The 21,018-nt window shown below is 39.5% G+C and overlaps 1 protein-coding gene across 3 annotated transcripts in view; it reads left to right on the top strand.

Moving 5' to 3' along the window:
• Nucleotides 1-21,018, top strand: part of LOC149248452 (sugar transporter ERD6-like 6) — a 117,116-nt gene that overhangs the window by 77,344 nt on the left and 18,754 nt on the right. For all 3 annotated transcript variants that reach the window (XM_089458443.1, XM_089458442.1, XM_089458444.1), the window contains 2 exons: nucleotides 29-350; nucleotides 463-513. The gene's annotated coding sequence lies outside the window, so the exon portion shown is untranslated. The remainder of the gene's footprint in view (nucleotides 1-28; nucleotides 351-462; nucleotides 514-21,018) is intronic.

Raw genomic sequence — 21,018 nt, 5'->3', positions numbered from 1 at the left:
TAATATTACTCATATTTTTGGTGTGCAGGGTGTTATTAGTTGGTCATCGACGCATTTTGGGGTTGCAGATTGGTGTGTCCATCTATTGTTTCTCTTTTCTTTTTATCTTTTTATTAATTTTGTTGTTTTTTGTTATTGTTGTGATTTTCCTTTTGTTTTTTGTTTTTATTTTTCACATTTGTGAGCATGGCCATGCTAATTTGTAGTTTGATACTTTCTTCTTCTTATGCGCTCTCCTTCTCTATTTTTCTTGTTTTTATTATTTTGTTTTGGGTTTGTGGGTGAGAGGGAAGTAATCAAATGAGTCATTTTGTTTAGTTCCAAAAGTGTAGTGGGCAATGGCAATGGAGGTATGTATTAAGGAATTTACTTGTTTACTACTATATAGTTTTATCCTTCTTTAATTTAACTCATTTGATGCTTCATATTTATCTCATTTGTTTAAATTTAAATGCAATGTAGGTTAAGGAAGACAGGAGGAGTATAACAAAGGTAGAGACAATGACATAGAGGGTGAGTTATCTTTTGCAATAGAGGTTTGAGTTTTCTTTTGTTTTAGTTTTTCCACTCCTATGGATATTTGTTTTTGCATTTGTGATCATGGCCTCCTTGGTTTGATGGTAAACCAAGTCAAATATTTGAAATACTAATAACAATTGCATCTTCAAATGTGCCCCTCTAGAAAAGTTATTCAATCAAATTAGACAAGAGATTTGTGGAAAACTCTACGCCATGCACATAACTCAACCCCATGAGAAGATGTGCAAGTCAACATTCCCTTCACATGCATGGATATCTAAGTCACTCAACCCACCAAATGGAAAATGCATGGGATCATTTGTAAATAATCCTTTTCTAGTGAGCAATATACAATAAATGATCGACCATATCATGTTGTAACTAAATACAATGGACCATATCATATTGTAACTAAATACAACGTGCCAACTACTAATGCCAAAACAGATAGCCTTAATCATCATAAAGAATTTGCATAAACTTTGTACCATGAAACCATATTTCACAAACTAGCTGTTGGTTTTCAAATATGTGGGTAATGTATGCTAGACGTTTGTCTTTTAAACACATGTAATCTCCTCAAATAGGTTGATGTTGTTGTATTTGTGAAGAAGTATTGTCTCGACTATCACTTATTATGCTAGTTGCTACTAGAAGATTAAACTAATGCTACAAGCGCCTAATGTAGATCAAATTTATTAGTGTAGAAACATTTTTTACATTTTCCATACAAGATCTCTAACCTCCCTTTCAAGTGCTAATGCATGTAGGGCTTGCTTGGAACAAACAAATTTGAAACTGGAACCATTAGCAGACCAATTCAAGGGCTTTCCATAGCATAAATATTATTGGTGTAGGGTGCTACAACCATGTATTAGTGTTGCATCCTCTAGCAACCTTGATGTTCAATATAAGAGGAAAGCCATTTTGAAATGCCATAGTCTAACTTATAGATAAAATGGCCTTTTTCATCGGAATCTGACGATACTATCAAGATTGTGATTTTTTGTAGTTTAAAAAACATTGTTGAATGCATAAATGGATTCAACACCCTAAAAAGTCCTAGGGCACTCGAATTATACAGATCAAACAAAACTCATTTAATTGAAAATATCTGTCGGATTTTGGTTAAAATTGAGAAGGAAAAATTCATTGAAAAAAGCCATTTCATATATTAGATAGACTACATGATTTTGAAATAATCTCTTGCTCCATGAGTAAAATAGGCTCATGGGTGCTTCCACTATCCAAAAGCCCTCAACATAAACTTACCACAAATAAGCCCCTCTTTACCTTTCATTTATTCTTAGACCTCAAAATAGATTAGGGTCGACCTTTCAAAGTTATGAATTCAAGCAAAACCAACATAAATTCATGGATGTGTTTTTGTTGGGAAATGTTTGCTTTTTGACAATGTCTTATTGAATTTTGCTCTTGTTTTGTAATAGTTCTTTGTCATTGCCTTGAATTTTTTACATTTGAGATAATGTAGGATTTGTAACGCCTTTTGAATTTTTGAAAGTTCCTTGCAACATTGCTCCTCGACTATCAACTATGACATATCTCAATATCTTGACTTTTGTGATACCATAATCCTCTTATGGTTTCCTTACTATGTTAATTTTGTTGATTCCAATTCCTTAACGGCCCAAGATTTGCATTGTGGTGATGCATGAACAAAAAGGTTGAATTGGAGGAGAAATGTTCCAAATCCACAATGATAGGTCTACAACACTAAATAGTGGCATATTGGTGTTGAAAAGAATTCCAAATTTTTACTTGGCTACTAAAACCAACTCCCTTGAGCTCTGTGTGTAATTATAGGGACATGCTTTCGTTGTTTGAAGGTGAGACAGATTGTAAGTTTGTGAATAGTAAGTATGACACCCAAAACAACACTAAAATTTGAACTAGGAACCACAAAAAAGGCTTCTATCAAGAAGAAGAAGAATGCCATGTATTGTATAAATGATTTACGAATCCAATGCCCCTTTCAAACTCAGAGGTAGGCAAACCTACATGAATGCATTTATAAGAGAACCCTTCCTCCTTTTTATACTATGTTTGCTAACATCACTTTAGGGCCAAACCCCTAAATTATGACTATATAAATAGGGTCGATTGGCTTAGATAGGTATTTGTCCTACATAGGTTGGCTTTCTTGAACTTGTTATACCTTTTTTTCATTATTCTTATTTTTAATCGGAGTTCAATTTTGAATCAACCTTTCAAATAAGTTGCCATACTTGTAGTCCCATTCATAATTGTCGTTGGTATCAATTTTTTCTTGGAAATTTTCTTATGGAAAAGGATTGCCTCAATGCTTTTAAAAAAGAAGAAGAAGAAAGAAAGGCCAAATTTAAAGGATTGCCTCAATGCTTTTAAAAAAGGAAGTAAGGCCCAATTTGATTCATATCTCGTGTTAAGAAAACTTCTCTTACAAAGTTTGACATGGGACTATCCCAAAATGTTGATGTGGTTTTTGGTTCAAGAACAATGCCCTGGATAAAGTCAATATGAGGAAACAAAGGTGGAGCATATCCTTCATGAATGCACCAAGACCTCTAACATAGAGTGATCTCTTCCTTGTTGATGTTTGTGGCTTGGGAAAGACCCCTAACCTAGAGTGATCTCTTCCTTGTTGATGTTTGTAGCTTAGGAAAGTACTTCTGCATAGGCCTAAGTGTTTGGGTGTGTAGAAGCCACCATAATACACCCTTATACCTTAGTAATTACAGTACTTTCTTTCATAAGATAAGGCGATTTTAATTTAATGAAATGCAAAGGTTCTCTGCAATAGTGAATTAGATGAATCTCAGTTGTCGATCTCAAGTGAGGTGAGATCTAATTTTTGTTGAGAAATATAGGGCATTCAATGAATAACAATTTATCTTCTTGAAAATTGCTTGTGATGCTCTTTTCTTCTTAATCTTATATTCAATTCTTTGTTAGCTTATTAATGTGTTCTTTCATCAAGACAATTACCAATATGAAATAATAAAAGAGACAAGTGACATAGTATATAGGCTTCTCCAGCCAGGGCCAAAACCTCTCACCTCTTGAAAGGAAAACCTGATCAAAATTCTTTTGCTTAGATCTTCAATTGATAAGTACCAAGACCATGACACAGACCCTTGACTCTAGTATCCTTCCAAGAACCTTGTCACCAACCTTGATACTCAGCGAGAGCGTAATTACATATATAATGAATGACTGGAAGAAATGGAAGAAGTTCACAATTCGCAAAATAGCATAATGACATATATAATATATGCATTTTCTGGTGTAATGAAATCGATCATGAATGAATGATAGATCGATTTATTCACTGGCATTTTGGTAGCAATATAGGGTGAGCTTGCCGAACTCTTGACTAAAGGAGAGGTAGGAATGATCATATCAGATCAGTCATTGCAGGAAGGAGATTCTGTCATATCCTTATCTAATGATGCACCACTTCCACTTCCTTTTCCTTGCTTCACATAGGCACACTCTCTAGCATATGGCGGGTTCACTAACTTCCTTCCTTGGCGGGTGCCTTATTGGAATTGTTCGTACTTGGTGTACGCGGACCCGGCAGGTTCCTTACGATGCGGACTGGAACAACTTTGTGACCTTGGTGACGTGGACTGGGGACGTGTACTTGGCAGGTTGGACTTGGCGGACTTCTCTTTTCTCGTCTGCGGGTAACATGTATAATCGACATGCTCGTAAGTCAACAACAAGGCAAAATTGCTTTTTTATGTTGGGAACATGGATGAGAACATAATGATAATTTGGTGTATCGATGGGTGATTAACTCCTTTTCTCGTCTAGTGGTGTGAGCCTTCTCCTCTCTCGGGTATGTTGGAAACCTGGTGTAAACCTATTCTCTAATTCGTTGGGTGATTTGAGAAGCCAGCAAGCATGAAGCAATACTCTTCGTTTTGCTTTTTTCACATTGCATTCCTCAGCTTCTAGAGAAACTTTGTCTCTTATTATTGCTCCTCCTCGACTTCCCTAGAGAATCTCGGTCTCTAGGTCTTTACTTTGACCTCCCAGAAGGGTCTTTCTCTAGCTGCCCTAACTTCGCACTTCTGACAAGATTCTGTTGCCCAGACTTTGCACTGCCCCAGAAGATTCTGCTGGCTAGAAGATTTCGTTGTCCCAGAAGATTCTGTTGCCTGGAAGAAATTTCGTTGTCCCAGAAGAAACCCTAATGTCATATTACCCAGAAGAATCCCCTTTCTTTCTTCACACTTTTCCTTCTCTTCCTTCTTCGTATTGCTGCTTCCCTTCTTTTGCACTTCTTGTCTCAAGTGAGTTGAGTTCTTGTCTTCAAATGGAGGACTTAGGCTATATATACCCCTCCTTCGTTTCCCTTTAGGTCGACTTGATCTAGCAACTTTCTCATAGTTTGTAGGTCGAATTGAAGAGGTTTGGTGACAAGTTCTTGGAGGATATTTTACATAGATAATATTGACCTTTTACAAAGTGGAACATGACTTCATTTACATTATAATGATTCTTACATTTTATGACTAGAGGACAAATAAACCCTAAAGACTCTCAATTGGAGTCTTGACTCAAAAACAAAATCCTTGCTCATGAAACCCATGAAGCAAGTCAATAAAATAATTTCATTTTTCCTTCATTTACATCTTATTACATAAAATCATATTTACTTGTCATTATGAAGACCAAACCTAGTTACACTTTTCAACACTCCCTCTTAACCAAGGAGGTATTGATAATGGTACCTTGGACTTTCTCAATCTGAAGAACCTCTTAAGAAGAATTCGATTTGTAACTCATTTGTTATAGCATCATACCAACCAACATTGTCATATAGCAAGGCCTTGACTAACAACTCTATCTCTCCACAAGATCAGATCACAACGCTGGTGAGACCAATGATTTATAGAGATACTCATCATTGTCTCTCCCGGAACATACCCCACCTGGGTTCTCACTTTTCAACACTCCCTCTTAACTAAGGAGGTATTCATAATGGTACCTTGGACTTTCTCAATCTGAAGAATCTCTTAAGAAGAATTCGGATTTGTAACTCATTTGTTATAGCATCATACCAACCAACATTGTCATATAGCAAGGCCTTGACTAACAACTCTATCTCTTCACAAGATCAGAGCACAATGCTGGTGAGACCAATGATTTATAGGCATACTCATCATTGTCTCTCCTAGAACATACCCCACCCGGGTTCTCTCAGGGTATGCTCCATGAGGACTATTCTTATCTTGGACTCCCCAGTCCTCAAAGAATATCGGTCCTCCACGACTACTCTTACTGTTGGATGTCCTATCTCCTCCTCAAAGAGTATTAGATGCCAAATGATTACACAATCCTCCATTTGCCTTCCCAGGTGAAGAATAGAACAACATGTCTATTTCTCTCCTTTTCAAATCAGGAGGATATATTCCATTAAAGGAATGTACTCATTCCCAGTGTTGATAATATCGCCGATTTTTCGGCGATATTCGTAAATATCGCGCGATTTTCATGAAAACGAAATTTCGGCTGGCAAAAATCGCGATATTTTCTCATCTCGAAAATCTCGCGAGAAATCCGAGATTTCGGCGATATTTTTATAAAAATCGCGCGACGATGGTTAATATCGCCGGCATAGTTTATAAATTAGGTTTTTGTTTACCGTAAGGGCGTCATTTGATTTTCCGTTTCGTGAGCTGGAGAGTCGGACGCTGCGAGTGCGAACAGTGCTGAGGGTTTGAAGTTGAACAGTGCGGAGGGTTTACAGCGGCCAGCCTACAGGTATGCACGTCATTCTATATGCACGTCATTCTTTCTTATATTGAATTACAGGCCTCAGAAATGTATGTTGGTATCATGCGATGTCTTGGGTTATCTAACAGAGATGCCACTATACAATAATACGATACCACACAAAGCTATGCTAGAATAACGATGTTAATACATAGTGAGCTAGGGTATATATGATCCGTTATTTACAACATAGTGAACTGGTCAAGTAATGCGAATATACCATATGCAAAAGATTAAACAGTCCACCTACATGAATCTTAATAGTACGCACAGTCTATAACTTATTATAGTGATCGCATGGTTTGTCTTCTACAGTCATCGCAGATTCGCATCTATATTTTGTGGCTTGTATTATACCACACAACCATAAGGTTTCTCTGCACACGTAAAAGGGTCCTTTGCATTCAGATATATCTGCTATACTGTCCAGACTCCAAACATATCAAGGTTACTGTTAGCAAGATCACTGTCTGTATGGTAATAAGTTATAACAAGGTCACTGTCATGTCACAACAACTATCATTACAGTCATCAGGTCACTATGTCAAGAATCAAGATTACTGCTGTCATGCTGCCATTAATTACTTTCATCAAGATCTTGTTATAGAAGGTTGCTACCCAGTTCACAGGTCACTGACATAATCCTTCATCAAGGACTCTTGCCATGAACACAATCATGCCTTCAAGTCACCAACACAACGCCAAAGTCACCGTCAAAGGTAACTGCCTTATGAGGTTACTGTCACACTGTCATGACTCATGAGTCTCAACATGCATGTAACCAACAGAATTTGGTCAAACCCTGTAGCATCCAACCCAACATCAACAAATCTGTTCTCAGTTCTTGAAAACACTAATCCTTTTTTGGGGGCTTAAAAGTTAACACGTCTTGTATTGGACCATGTAAAGCAGCCTCCAATATCATGATGTTTATGGCTGCAATTCACATTAAAAACTTGATGTGTTGATTTTATTTTACATCAACTCTTATTTCACCTCCTACAATTACTTGTCTACCTTATTAAAATCCCCTCTCAACACTCATTTAGCCTCAGAAAGATTGTTAGTGAACCAATATTAGAAGAATAGATGGAGCATAATCCCATGTTTTGGCTTGAGATTAGGAAAGTTGCCTTCCCACTCTACCATATTGAAATCTTTCACAACAGTTGCGCTCCCATTCTACCATATTGAAATCTTTCCCAACAGTTGCTTATCCTCAGAAGATAGCATATAAGCCAACATTAGAAGCATAAATATAAATGCTTTTATTATCCTCAATGTATACACTGCCTGTAGCAGCCAAATCGCAGTCCTCTAACGCTGTTATTGAATACATTTATATTTTATGATTTTAATGTCTTTTGACTCTTTTCTACATAGCTTGACTAGGGTCCTTTGTGTGAAGATTGCAGATTGTAAAACTTTGTTAAAGTTTAGTCCATTTGTCTTTGAAGAATGAGGATTTGATATTGAGACTTGCACCCATGGAATTTCGTAAATTCGTATTACTTATTAACTTATTAAGTTACTAATTCCAAATTTTTTTTGGTGCTGTAGGTTTCCTTTTGAGTTAGCCCACTACAAAATACAAATATGCCAAAAAACTTGGACCCATTTTGGGAGTATGGGATCCCTGATGGTGGGACAAATCGTGCATATCTTTCATGCAAATTGTGTGGGGACAAGATGACAGGTGGGGTTACACGACTGAAATACCATCTTGCTAGACTCCCTGGACATGATGTTGGCATTTGTAAAGTTTCTAGTCCGGAGCTTATACGAAAAGCTCTTGAGGCAATTGAAGAAAAGGACAGAAAGAAGGAAGAGGCGGAAAGAAACAAAGCTGAACATGCAGGTAGATCTTTTGGGATATCTTCTCCTGATTTTGATGTTCAGGGTAGTGGCCCTAGTGGGAGGGGCTCCACAACTGGCACACCATCACATGCTAGCGCTACTGCTAGTGTGAATGCGAGGTCATCATTTTTTGTTCCACGAACAGGAGCTGGAGCACAACCTGGCATAAAATCGCTTTATAAAAAAAAGGAGAAGGAAGAAGCAGATAGAGTCATGGGGAGGTGTATTTATTGGAGCGACTTACCTCTCAGCATCACAAAAACCAATCCATTTTGGCAACCAATGTGTGATGCTATTGCTGTTGTGGGCCCAGGGTACAAAAGTGCCACATATGAGGAGTTGCGAGGGCCAATTCTTCAAGCAGAAAAACAGGACATCAACTCTAGATTGGCGGAGTTGAAACAGACATGGGAAGTCACTGGATGCATAGTGATGTCTGATGGTTGGACAGATAGGAAGGGTAGGACCCTTCTAAATTTCTTGGTACATTGTCCTAAAGGTACCATGTTTATTAAATCGTTGGATGCATCAGAACATATCAAAGATGCAGCAACGATATGTGAGTTGTTAGATGGGTTCATTCAGGAGATTGGTGTGCAGAATGTGGTGCAAGTCGTAACAGACAATGCAGCTAATTATGTGTATGCCGGCAGAATGCTTATGGAGAGGCATCCCACATTGTTCTGGACTCCATGTGCAGCGCATTGTCTTGATTTGTTGCTTGAGGATATGGGGAAACTCTCCTTCATCAAGGAGGCAGTTGATATGGCTAGGAGCATCCCCAAGTTTATTTATAACCATGCTTTTGTTCTTAGCCTTATGAGGAGGTACACTAAAAACAAGGAGTTGCGGCGTCCTGCCATCACACGTTTTGCCACAACCTTTATTACTCTCCAGTCTTTGCTTCGATGTCAGTTCGAGTTGAAGCAAATGTTTGTGTCTGATGATTGGCGTGGTTGTAGATACAGCAGGAGACCTGATGGGAGAGCCATTGAAAAAATGGTGTACTCTGAGACATTTTGGCGTGGAGTACAAGAAGCATGTGCAGTTAGCGAACCTATAGTAAAGGTTCTTAGATTGGTGGATGGAGAGAAGCCTGCAATGCTTTATTTGTATGAGGGCATGGATAGGGCCAAGGAGGCCATTCGTTCCTATTATGCAGACAAGGGTTCTGCTGGCCTTAATAGGCAGATGATGTTATGGGATGTGATCGATAGTCGGTGGACAGGGATGCTTCATCGACCCATTCATGCAGCAGCACTCTTCCTCAACCCTGCATTTGCATACAAATGCAAATTTCGTTTTGATGGCGAGGTGATGGAAGGGCTCCATTCCTGTATTGAGAGGATGGTACCTGATTCTGAGCTTCGTCGCAAAATCATCCGCGAGATACATAGTTATCAGGATTGTGTTGGCCTATTTGGCTTTGATGATGCCATTAAGGGAAGGGACCTCTTCATGCCACGTAAGTGACAAGTCATCACTCATTAGAAATTAGAAATTTGAATTTAATTATGTTTTAACTTTTAACTTTTAACTTTTAAGTTTTTGAATTTTTTATTTCATTATTTTGTTGTAGATCTTTGGTGGCGAAGCTATGGTGCAAGGGTACCAAATTTGCAAAATTTGGCTATACGAATCTTGAGTCAAACATGTAGCTCTTCAGGGTGTGAGCGCAATTGGAGTGTATTTGAGAAAATACACGCCAAAAAGCGCAACAGGTATAACTTTGAACTCAAGCCTTCAGTTGAGCAATTACACTTATTGTAATTTTTAGTTTTAATTTATGACCTTCAAGTGTCAAGAGTCAAGAGTCAAGACTCATTACTTTTTTTGACACTCTTACAGGTTGGAGTTCGCACGCCTCAACGATTTGGTGTATGTGCATTACAACATCCGACTTCGAGTGAGGCAAATAGAATCACCAGTGGATCCAGATGCCATTTCCTTAGACAATATTGATGTATTGTCTCCGTGGAGGGTGGAGTCTCAGGAGCCCATATTGGAGGAGTCACCTTCATGGTTGGAGGAGCCAGTGGCAGATGATCCATTAGAGCAGGGGCAGCAAGAGGAGGACTCGGAGTCAGAGGAGCAGCAGCACTTAGAGGAGGAGCAGGAGGAGCTGGAGGAGGACACTGCGGGAGCATCAGCATCAACACCATCTGCTATAGATATAGGAGAGCATAGCTCCATGCCTATCACTCATTATTTGACATTAGGTGCAGAGGCAGTGTCAGGGCCTTCTACTACTAGGGGCAGGCCTGACAAACAGCCCATCATGTTTTCCCGTAAAAGGGGGAGAGGGCAGTAGATAGATAGCTGCTAGTTTTATTTGTTATGCTACATGTAACTCATGATGATGAGATACTTTTATTATTATATGTGATGTTATTTTGTATTGGTTCTCCACATTTGAGTCCTTGAATGGACAATTATCAGGGATTAGCATGATTTGGTATCGCCTTTGATATATCATTTCTATTTGACATCATATATATCAGTGTTTTCTTCATATTTATGTGCCAATGTGTTTAACTTTAAACTTTATTTCATGTTGTTATTGCTTTATATGTTTAAAAATCTGAAAAAAAATGAATATATTATGCATTTTTTATGCTTGCTTTTGTTGTTTAAATTCTGAACATGAAGATGTTGCTTTAAAAATTAAAATAGTTTCTTGAGTGTTTGCTGGGCACTGTATAGTTATACTCATTTAATGCCAATTTTTTGTTTTTTTTGTGCCCTAGGTTTGAATTAGTTCACTACAAATGTCAAATATGCCAAAAGCCTTGGACCCATTTTGGGAGTATGGGGAGGCTGTTGGTGGGGCAAATCAGACATATATATCATGCAACTTGTGTGGGACCAAGATGTCAGGAGGGATTACACGATTGAAATACCATCTGGCTAAACTCTCTGCATATGATGCAGCAAATGTGATGCCTTGTATGGTTTCTAGTGCAGAGGTTATACAAAAAGCTCGTGAAGCAATTGCTGAACAAGACAGAAAGAAAGCTGCTAGGGAGAGGCCAATGGTCTCAGATAGATAGCTGCTAGTTTTATTTGTTTTGCAACTTTTGCTACATATAAGTTTATAACTCATGATGATGAAATACTTTTAAACTTTTATATATGTGATGTTGTTTTGTTTGAGTCCTTGATTGGACAATTATCACTATCAGGGATCAGCAGGATTTGGTATCGCCTTTGAAGTTTGATGTATCATTTCTATTTGACATCATATATATCAGTGTTTTCTTCATATTTATGTGCCAATGTGTTTAGTTCATGTTGTTATTGCTTTATATGTTTAGAAATCTGAAAAAAAATGAATATATTATGCATTTTTTATGCTTGCCGATATTTGCCGATATTTTGCCGATATTTTCGCCGATATTTCCGATAAGATATTTTCCGGACCCTCGCCGATATTTTCCCGATACCGATATTATCAACACTGCTCATTCCATCACAAAGGAATGTACCTAAGCTTCCTGCTTAGGAATTTCCAAGTTTCTTCCGTGTAAGAAACAGAAGAAACTTCTTTATCATGCTCCCTCTTAACTAGGGGCTTTCCGCAGCTTCTCTTGTGGAGATCCTGGAACAACCAATTGTTTGAAGAGCTCCTTCCTTTAATGTCATGAGTTTCTTCTTCGTTAAGGAGTCTTCAACTTTGGGGACTTCTACATAGGGCATAGTTCATTCATCGCTTTTATTCATGAGTTAGTCATGTCTTCAACTCATCCGTGACTTCAACTCATCAGAAAGTGATCCATCATATCTTTCATCTGTCATTGCTTCATGTTATTTTGCTTTCATGCCATAATTTTCGGAAGGACATTACATCCTTCTATATGGTCTACCTACATAAGCTCATCCAGAGATTAGTTAAAAAATAATCAACGAACATATCAAATCAAGGTTACCTTTACCATGACATCTTCCCTTAAGTATCAACATCCTGCATGTAGATTGACAGATCTCCCACTGATATTCATTGTCAAGGGTCTCTATCTTTTTTTACTTTCATCAGAATCTTCACATCTTTTCGGGAGATCTTCTAGTCAAATCTTCTTGGACTTAGGATGTTGAATGCCTTCTATCTTCATTGCATATCATCACGATCTCTTCCTATCCCTTCACACTTTATTCCCAGGAGCTTCCAATCTTAGTTCCTGATTGTAGTCAGTTTCCTCATGATTCATATGAGAACATATTATGTTGATTTCATCGGGTAACACTTATGCTTTGCTGCAACTTTCGGAGGAGGAGATCTGTCAACAGGTGATGTAGATAACTCTAATTCACCTGTTCTCAATCTGTGATGGTTTAAGGATGACCAACAACTCTGTAATTCCTGGAACTCTTCCAAAACTGGCAAGAAGCTGGAGTCTTCTGCTAGAGGAAGTGTCCCAGATTGCCAACTGAAGGCATGTTCATGCATCTTTGTCTCTGGCTACAACTCTGAAACTGGTGTGGCAGGTTGTGGCTCAGGCTCGCTTGATGTGACTTTGAAGCTTGTAGATGACCATCATTTCCCCCCTTGTCAGATACAAGGTGAGAAGATGGAGAAAACTCAACTGCAAGACTGTTCAATACTCTAGAACAAGTTCTAACATGTGTTTGGAATATCTTCTTGGCTGTTGATGCCCATTGCCAAGAAGCGATCCATCCAAGATGAATCTTTGTTCTTGCAGGACGTTTGTTTTTGAAGCATCTGTTTGAAGAATGACTGGTTTTATGGCAGTGCTTACATGGTTGAAGATCAAAACAGTGATCTTTCAAATGGCCAACTTGATCACATCATTGGCATTTCTCAATCTGTTGTTGTTGTTGTTGTTGTTGCTGTGGAAGAGGGGCAGAATCTGGAACAGCTGGAGGTGAACTCTCATGTATTAGTGTATTCAGTAACTCTGATGATGGGCTTGGGAAATGCAGACTGAGTTTCTGCATCTGCATGTACAACTGCTGCTTTATTGGGCACTGAATGAACTTGAACAATATTAACTTGCTGTTTATGGGAGTCTGCTTCATTGTTCTGAACAGAAACAGGTTCAGAATGATGACTCCATTTGTGTAATTCTTCCTGCTGTAGCTTTGTCTCAAGCTGCAAAAACTCTATCTTTTCTTGTGCATATTGCAGACATGTCTGAATTTCTGAGAGAGAGCCTTTGCTGATTTTTACGATCCCATCAATAGTGGAATGTATTAGTGTATTCAGTAACTCTAATGCATCATCAAGTCTAGCCATTTTCCAAAGGTTTAAATTCTTGAATCCAAATGTACTCTCAAAACCAAATAAAAAATTGCTAACTTTCTTAAAAATAAGATGTATTTGAATGTCACAAAAGACTAGCACAAACACCAAATGTAAGAGGGGTGCAATATCCAAATATCAAGAGCAAAAAAGCACTGCAGCGATGGATGTGAAATCGATCTCTTATGATTTTAAAACTGGTTGACTTTCATGTAAGACTTGAGAAATTGAGGATTTCGTCGGTGGTCGGCTTGATCACATCATAGAAAGCCTTTTATCCTTATCGCACTGTCAAATGCACTCATGTAACATATACCTTAATATTGCTATGATAGTTGGTCTTTATCTATGCCACTATCAGATTATTAGTTTTATATCATTCATGTATTAAACTTCAAACATGTAAAACAAACCCCAATATATATTGGTAAGAGATTCTGACACACTTGGGCCAAGTAAAACCAATGTTTGCTGATTTCTATCAATCAATTTTACTAACAGAACACAGATAGTCTTCTGGCAACAAGGCGGATCCCTGCATGTTGCTGATAATCATAGATATCAAAGTCATAATCTGCATCAACTAGCGTTCCATAAACAAACCGTTCATTAATGTGCGCAGTCTTAAAAGCAAGCCTTTAAGTTGTTCCCTTTGAATCTCTCCGATATAATTTCATTGAATATGTAGATGTCTCTGCAGTTGCAATGTGTATACGAACAGCAGGAATGGCATTTCTGTATTTTAAGTCCAAGTCATGAAGCTTCAGGCGCCGTGACCGCCCAAATGAGGCCGCTTCGGGGTTGGCTTCAATTCTATCTATCACCTAACAGACTTACGGTCATTTGTAAGTGGAAAGTACGTAGTTTTCCTTGATCCATAGGGAAAATATCTACCAAATGTCTCTGCGGCAAACCCAGGGAAGCGTATTGAATATGTCAATTCTGCAGAAATGAGACTTTGAATGTGTGAACAAATGGACAGCGACCACGGTTCTGGAAACAAATGCTGGAGGAATTGAAGCAGGGGCAGACACAGCTAGCGGCCGACGCCCTTTTTCTTGAAGGTCGTTATCAGACAGAGGTGTCAACAGTTCTTGAACAGTTTGTAAGAAAATTATGTGATTTCTTCAACATTACACTTCCCTCCCACTCTTCTCCTCGTGCAAGTAGTAGTGGCAGCAGTCGAGGGGCAGATGGAGGCAGCTCCAGTCATGGTGGAAGTAACAGAGGAACAGATGGAGATAGCTCTGGTAGCTCTGGCCGCATGCAGCCATGATTCTACTTCATCTCAGATAACTTGTTCTTTCATCCACACAATTAAATCAAGTGAGAACGCAGTGGAAATGCTGGATCTTGCGCCCCAATCTGTCCCGACGTTCTGACGTTCTGGAATGAGAGGCTCAAAGTCCAGCAAATGTTCGACTCCAGTGCGTAATCCAACGGTGTCTTTGCCAATCACTTCCCCAACTCCTCCTCAAGTTGCTAGCCACGCTCAAAATTATTTTCTTTGGCAGAGTAATTTGAAGGAAAGGAAACAAAGGTCGAACCTGTTCGATATGCACTGATTTGCGACCAACACAAATAGGCGCAGTTGACACAATCCGGTTACATTACATGACATTCGGTGCGTTCGGCAAAACTTCTCTCTAACGTTGGCAGACGTTGCTCGACAGAAGGTGAAGACTAAGAAAGGCGGGCAGTTAACACTTGGAAAAAGATGATGATGCCAACAGATACAGGTAGTATAGAATTTGGTTCGTCACATTCAGGTCATAGACCGGGTTAGGAATCATTTCTACAATCTGCGTCAATTGTGTTAAAATATGTGAAGTTCCTTGAAAATCATACGTTCTTCTTACGCTAGCAAGCATTCACATCCACAAAATGTTTGACAAAAAATATGGCCCCCTTTCAAGTACTCAATCCAACGCTACTCCATACAATTAAGCCCTTGAAAATTTCTAATATTAATGCCATAAAATACCTCCTCCGATTAATTTGAAGAGAATCGATCGAGCCGTTGCAATTCCTGGTTTCTTTCTTCAAAGCAATTGACAGACAGCCAGGCTGGGGAGCATATATTCACTCTTTGAAGTCTACGCAGTCGAAGTCATGCAGCAGTTTGAATAAACTGTAAATGGGACAGCATGGACAGCACTGGACAGGACAACGCTTCTTTCAGGAACGTTCATGGGCAGTCCAGAGCGCAGGTACAGAGAGGGCAGGTATGAAACGTTTATGAGCAGTTACAAGGAGCGTTTCGTATGCAGAGAGCAGCGTATTAAATGCAGGTGGAGCAGCATAATTATCATGAAACGCTTGGCAGTCAGTAAATCGCAGATGGATCAGCGCTTTAAATGGGGCATTTATGGACAGAGCGCAGTGGTAACAGAGGCGTTATAAGGCAGCGCTTGAAAGGAATATGGCGGAGGGCCAGGACTGCTCACAACAGAGGAATGGCAGCGCTGAAACAGATGGCTCACAGAAACAGGTGGCTCACAATGGAGCAGGGCAGGAGATCGCCCGCTCTGATACCATGTTAAACACACATGGACAGCACAAAAGATATGAAAGATAAATCAGTGAGTTCATTTTTTTATTAACGGGAGATGTACATTTATAATACAATGTTGTGACTCTTGGGTTTCAGATCCCAAGGTCTCTTGGACTGCTTAGTCTTTTCGGCTTCCACACTAACCCTTTAGGATTAGGTGTCCAACAAGATCCTTTTCTTTTCTTTGACCATAGCGATCTATATTATCTGCAACCATATGGCTTCTACCATAATCTGTGTAAGCATACATACCACATCTTCCTTTCGGTCATTCAAACTCCTGTAGCAGCTTCATTTGAATGAGGGAAATTCATCCTGCTCTTCCGGTGATGTCATCATACCTTCATTCCTTGAATCCCATGAGATGGAATTCTTGATTGGTGAATCCTCCAATGAGAATTCCATTAGAGCCCTGAGGATGCTTCATATTCTAACCCGACAGATGTTTTTCTTTATAGATTCTGTACGATGACTCTTGTCTATGATGACATTCATTTCTTTTTATACATATCATAGATGTTTTTCTTTATAGATTATGTACGATGACTCTTGTCTATGACATTCATTTCTTTTTATACATATCACTAAGGTTTCCCAAGAGCTTCCTATTCTATTGTAAACAATAAGATTTATCCCAGACATACTTTCTTCCTACCATGTCACGAACTCTTACTTCCAATGCTTCCATCATGATGCTACATTGATGTATTCTATCCTATCTATAATTTACAAGTGAAAAGTACCTTCTAGTGAGGAAGATCAGCTTAGTCATAATAGAGATCTTTTACTTCTTCATTCTTTGACTTCTTAGACTCAGGTTCTTTCACTTCTTCGGTGATGTGGGCTTCTTCCCTATTTCTCTTGTCCTTACCACGTTTAGGGCAATCTCTTTTATAGTGCCCTAGTTCTTGACATCCATAGCATCTTACTTTGTCCATGTTCCTCCTTTTCTTTTGAGGACCAAACCTTCCAAATTTTCCTTTCCTTCTTGTTGTAGCAGCATATGCTTGATTTTGCTCACTTGGTCCAACATCAAGCTTTGCCTTCAGTCTCGTTTCTTCGATCTTACAGAGTGACCATAGATCTTGAAATGGAGTAGTGTCTTTCTTCCCATATAAACTTGAAGTGAAGTTACCCCATTCTTCCGGTAGTGCATTCAACACCACTGTGGTCATCTCACTATCAGACATTACTTCTCCTAATTCTTGTAGTTGATCCCGAATTTTTGATATCCTCATAAAGTATGAGGCTATTCCATCTTCCTTTGATATCTTTAGTTTGTAGAGTTCTTGCCTTAGAGAAATTACTTCTCCCGCAGTACTTATCAAAAACAACTCTACCAATTTTTCATATATAGCTTTTGTTGTTTCCAACTTTGATACATATGGGATTAGAGAGTCTTTTATAGATTCTTTAAGAATCCTCTGGGCTCTCACTTCTCCCTTCATGTATTTAGCATGTGCTACTAGAATGGTGTGAGTCAAGACCACAAGGGACGTGGTAATCGGAGAGGTCGAATTGGTAGTAGCAATGTGTGAGCCGGGACCATAAGGGACGTGGTAATCACGAAGGTTGAATTGGGAGTAGCAGAGGTAGAGGTCAGTTGGGATGCAAGTGTAGCATACAGTCGCTAGTTGAGCTAACCAAAATAGTGGTTGATAGTTGCAAGGTAGGTTAGCTCTAATAGGCTTTGTAACCAAGGAAGTAGAGGGTTGTTAAAGAAGCTTGTAGCCATCACCGAGTTGTTGTCGGGGATGTATGGGGCAAAGAAAACCAGTTGTCGAAGACAACAATCATGAAGCCAAGAGGGAAAGACGAGTTGTTGTCAAATCCAACAAGGTCGGGGATAGAATTGTTAGCCAACAAGAGAGTTGTGATTATTCAATCCATTTGGTGCTGTAAAGTGGTCAAAATGTAGTCGTTCCAACAAGTAGAGTTGCATTGCAGAGGAATCTAGCAATCAAACCATAGATTGACAAAAGTCCTAGAGGTATCGCTGAGAACAGTGGAGAGATTATACAAGGTCTATACAAGGGTGGAGAGTTGCATAAGTGTGATGCTAGATTGTAGAACAATGAGCAGTAATAGGTTGTCACCTCTTAGAGGGATACCGTACAAGTTGGTGGGCTGGAGCAATGGTGACAACAATGTAGGAAGTCGACAAAGGAGAAGTTGTAGCCATACAGTTCGTATGGGAGCCACATATTAATTGTAGTGTTCATATCTAAATTTCTAGCAATAAAATTTTTTAGTAACATTTCTGATTTGGAGCCCAACTAGTTTGAGGTTTGAGGATAGGTTGGAGGGTGCATCTAACTTCACTCCCTGAAAGGTGAGGGTTTCACTGATTCTCATGGAGAATGGCATATGGGAGTTTGCTAATGTGAAAATTTCATCTATCATAACAACTGGAAATTATTTTCCTAATTGTTAGTTTATTTAACAATTTATCTGCTACGACAAATATCAAATCATTCACACTGTGATTTCACCAATAAACTGTGGAAGAAAATAGCGTTGGAAATTGAGAAAATCCAACACACAAAAATATGACAATTATTTTTGGACAAATGTCCCCGGAAAAACCCAACTTGGGAAAACCGGTGCAGCAACTGAGGGTTTTTATTGTTATGCAGCAGTGGGAAATTCTGAGTACAATAATATGGATGCCAAATGCTAGCTATCCTGCAGAGAAAATGCTAGCAAAAATATCTAGAGGGAAATTACCCTCACTCCGAGCAATCTCGATACTCCACTACTACTGAAAAGCAAGTCGTCCAACTAGGTCTGCTCAGACTTTGTGTCAAGCTGAAGCTGCCTACCAAATGTGTTGCCTGAATTTTCTGCTAATCAAGCCGTCTTTCCTGCTGCTGGCTGGGAAAACGCTTCTTTGACCCTTTGGAACCTCTGTCTGGCCTTTGGAACTGAAAACTTTATCCTTCCTCAGCAGATCGAACTGCCCAGTGAAGCTTTTGCATTGCCTTTGCTCAGCTTCCTCGAGAAATTTCGGCCTCTCTGCAAATGCACTTGCTGGATTTGGAAAACTTCCTCCAACCTCACTGTCTCTGCCCCACTATTTCTGCGTTCTTCTTTGGCTTTCTGGCGAATGTTGTTGCTCTTTGGAATTCGAACTGCCAAAGAAATCGAATCCCACAAGTGTATTCTCCATCTACCCATCGACTTCTTCTTATAATCCTTTGTTGGAGCACCAACGATCAAAGTTAAAACTTAATCAAGGGCCCAAATTAATTCCTTGTCGATCCATGTGAGTTTATAGAGAATTCTCACCTTATCTCAATTAATATTGATTAATTGACCGTATTCCCTAAGTTTAGACTTAGGAAATTTTTAAAAATCGGCTAATAATCTAATTGAGACACTGCTAGGTGGAATTTCCATAAATGATTTCTGGGTTATGGAGATCTCATGTGTTTTAGCATCTCCACAAAGTTTCGAGACTAGCACACATTCGATGCTACAAAAACTAATACTCCCTCTTAGCGAGGACTGTGTTTTACTGTTGCACACCCTGCCACAACACCCTGTCTCTGTACCACCCTCTATAATGGTGTTGATGTCTGATAGGAAACTTTCCTGGAAATGACTACGTTGCTCCCTCAGTCACAGTGTTGCTTCCTCATTCACCACGTTGTTCCCTTAGTCACTGCGCTGTCCAAACTGCTGCTTCTGTGATGTTGTTGACACTGCACTATACATCTTGTACTGCTCCCAACTCTACATCTGCATATTAAGTCCATCTCATCTGTTGTTGTTGCAACCACAACTACTACAACTAAGAAGCATCCTAAATACCAAATCAATTGTGTTCAGTATGGTGCATCTGTCTCCTGAGCATCTGACTGCTTCTAACCTTTGCATTGTCACTGAAGAATTTGCACTGTTGTTGACTCTGTATTGAGCCACCTTCTCTGTTGCCAACTCTGCATTGCGCTCCCTAGCACTTGACTGCTACTAGTCTACAACTGTCACTCCGGAATTTGATTGCATCTCTTACACTGATCCATCCTGCTACTGAATACTATGGGCCCCCGTAGCTAGGTGATGATCCATGAGGTGGACTCCTCAATGGACACTGTTCTATCTCTGCAATCTCTGGGACTACATCTCTAATAAGTCGCCCCACCTCTCCTAGAGGTATCGCTGCCATCATAGCCAAATCTGATCTACTCATACTGTTGTTGCTGCTACTGCTCTGTTGCTGCTTCTGCACTGTTGATGCAACTACTGTAATAATGAGTTTGATCTCCCCGAATCCTGAAGTACTAGCTTCCATAGGGTTTCTCTCTCTGAAACTAGTCTCATTTTTAGTGTCGATCTCCTTATGGGAAATCTCTCTGCTCCCTCCTTGCAACTTACACAATCCTCCTATATTGGAACTGGATTGCGTAGCTCTGCGCTGGGAATCTTCTAGCTGCACCTACATATTGCAACTGGGCAATTCGCACTACCTGTGTCATTGCATCTAGCTTTGCAACTGTCTTACGTGTACTGATTGCAACTAGATTTGCAATTGTCTTCTAAATTATTAACAATGCCTGCTGACCCTAAGTCTGCTACTATGATATTGTGGGCTCCTATATCAAAGGTAATGGTCCCGTTGTTACAATTTGGAATTGATCGAACTGGTCTCCTTGTTGCAACTGTGTTGGACCCTGGCCATCTCGCACATTGGAGCCTCATACTCCTCCTCCACTTGGATCTAGTGCCCTATTACCTCCTTTTGAGCCTTGTCCCTTACTGAGTATTTCTTTGCTTTGCAACTCGCACTAGACAACTCACACTTCCTTCAACACCTGTCTTCGACAGCTGGAAGTTGATTCGCTGCCCAGATTCCCATTCTAGCTAATTTGTACGACCTCATCTGGAAATCTTGTATGACCATCTCTGCAAAGCTGCAAAATTTGCGAATCTAAAAAAACTGGGATGAACATCTCCCTCTTTCACCTGCTCGGCTGTTGAATCTGCTATTTGCACTCCCTTCTGGAGTGAGAAATTTTGCTCATGGCAACCGCCAATCTGCAACTGA

This window comes from Pinus tabuliformis, chromosome 7 (genome assembly GCF_031772625.1).
Source record: "Pinus tabuliformis cultivar Carrire ecotype Pingquan chromosome 7, CPIR1, whole genome shotgun sequence".
Taxonomy (NCBI): domain Eukaryota; kingdom Viridiplantae; phylum Streptophyta; class Pinopsida; order Pinales; family Pinaceae; genus Pinus; species Pinus tabuliformis.
This window is presented reverse-complemented; position numbering and strand designations above follow the sequence as displayed.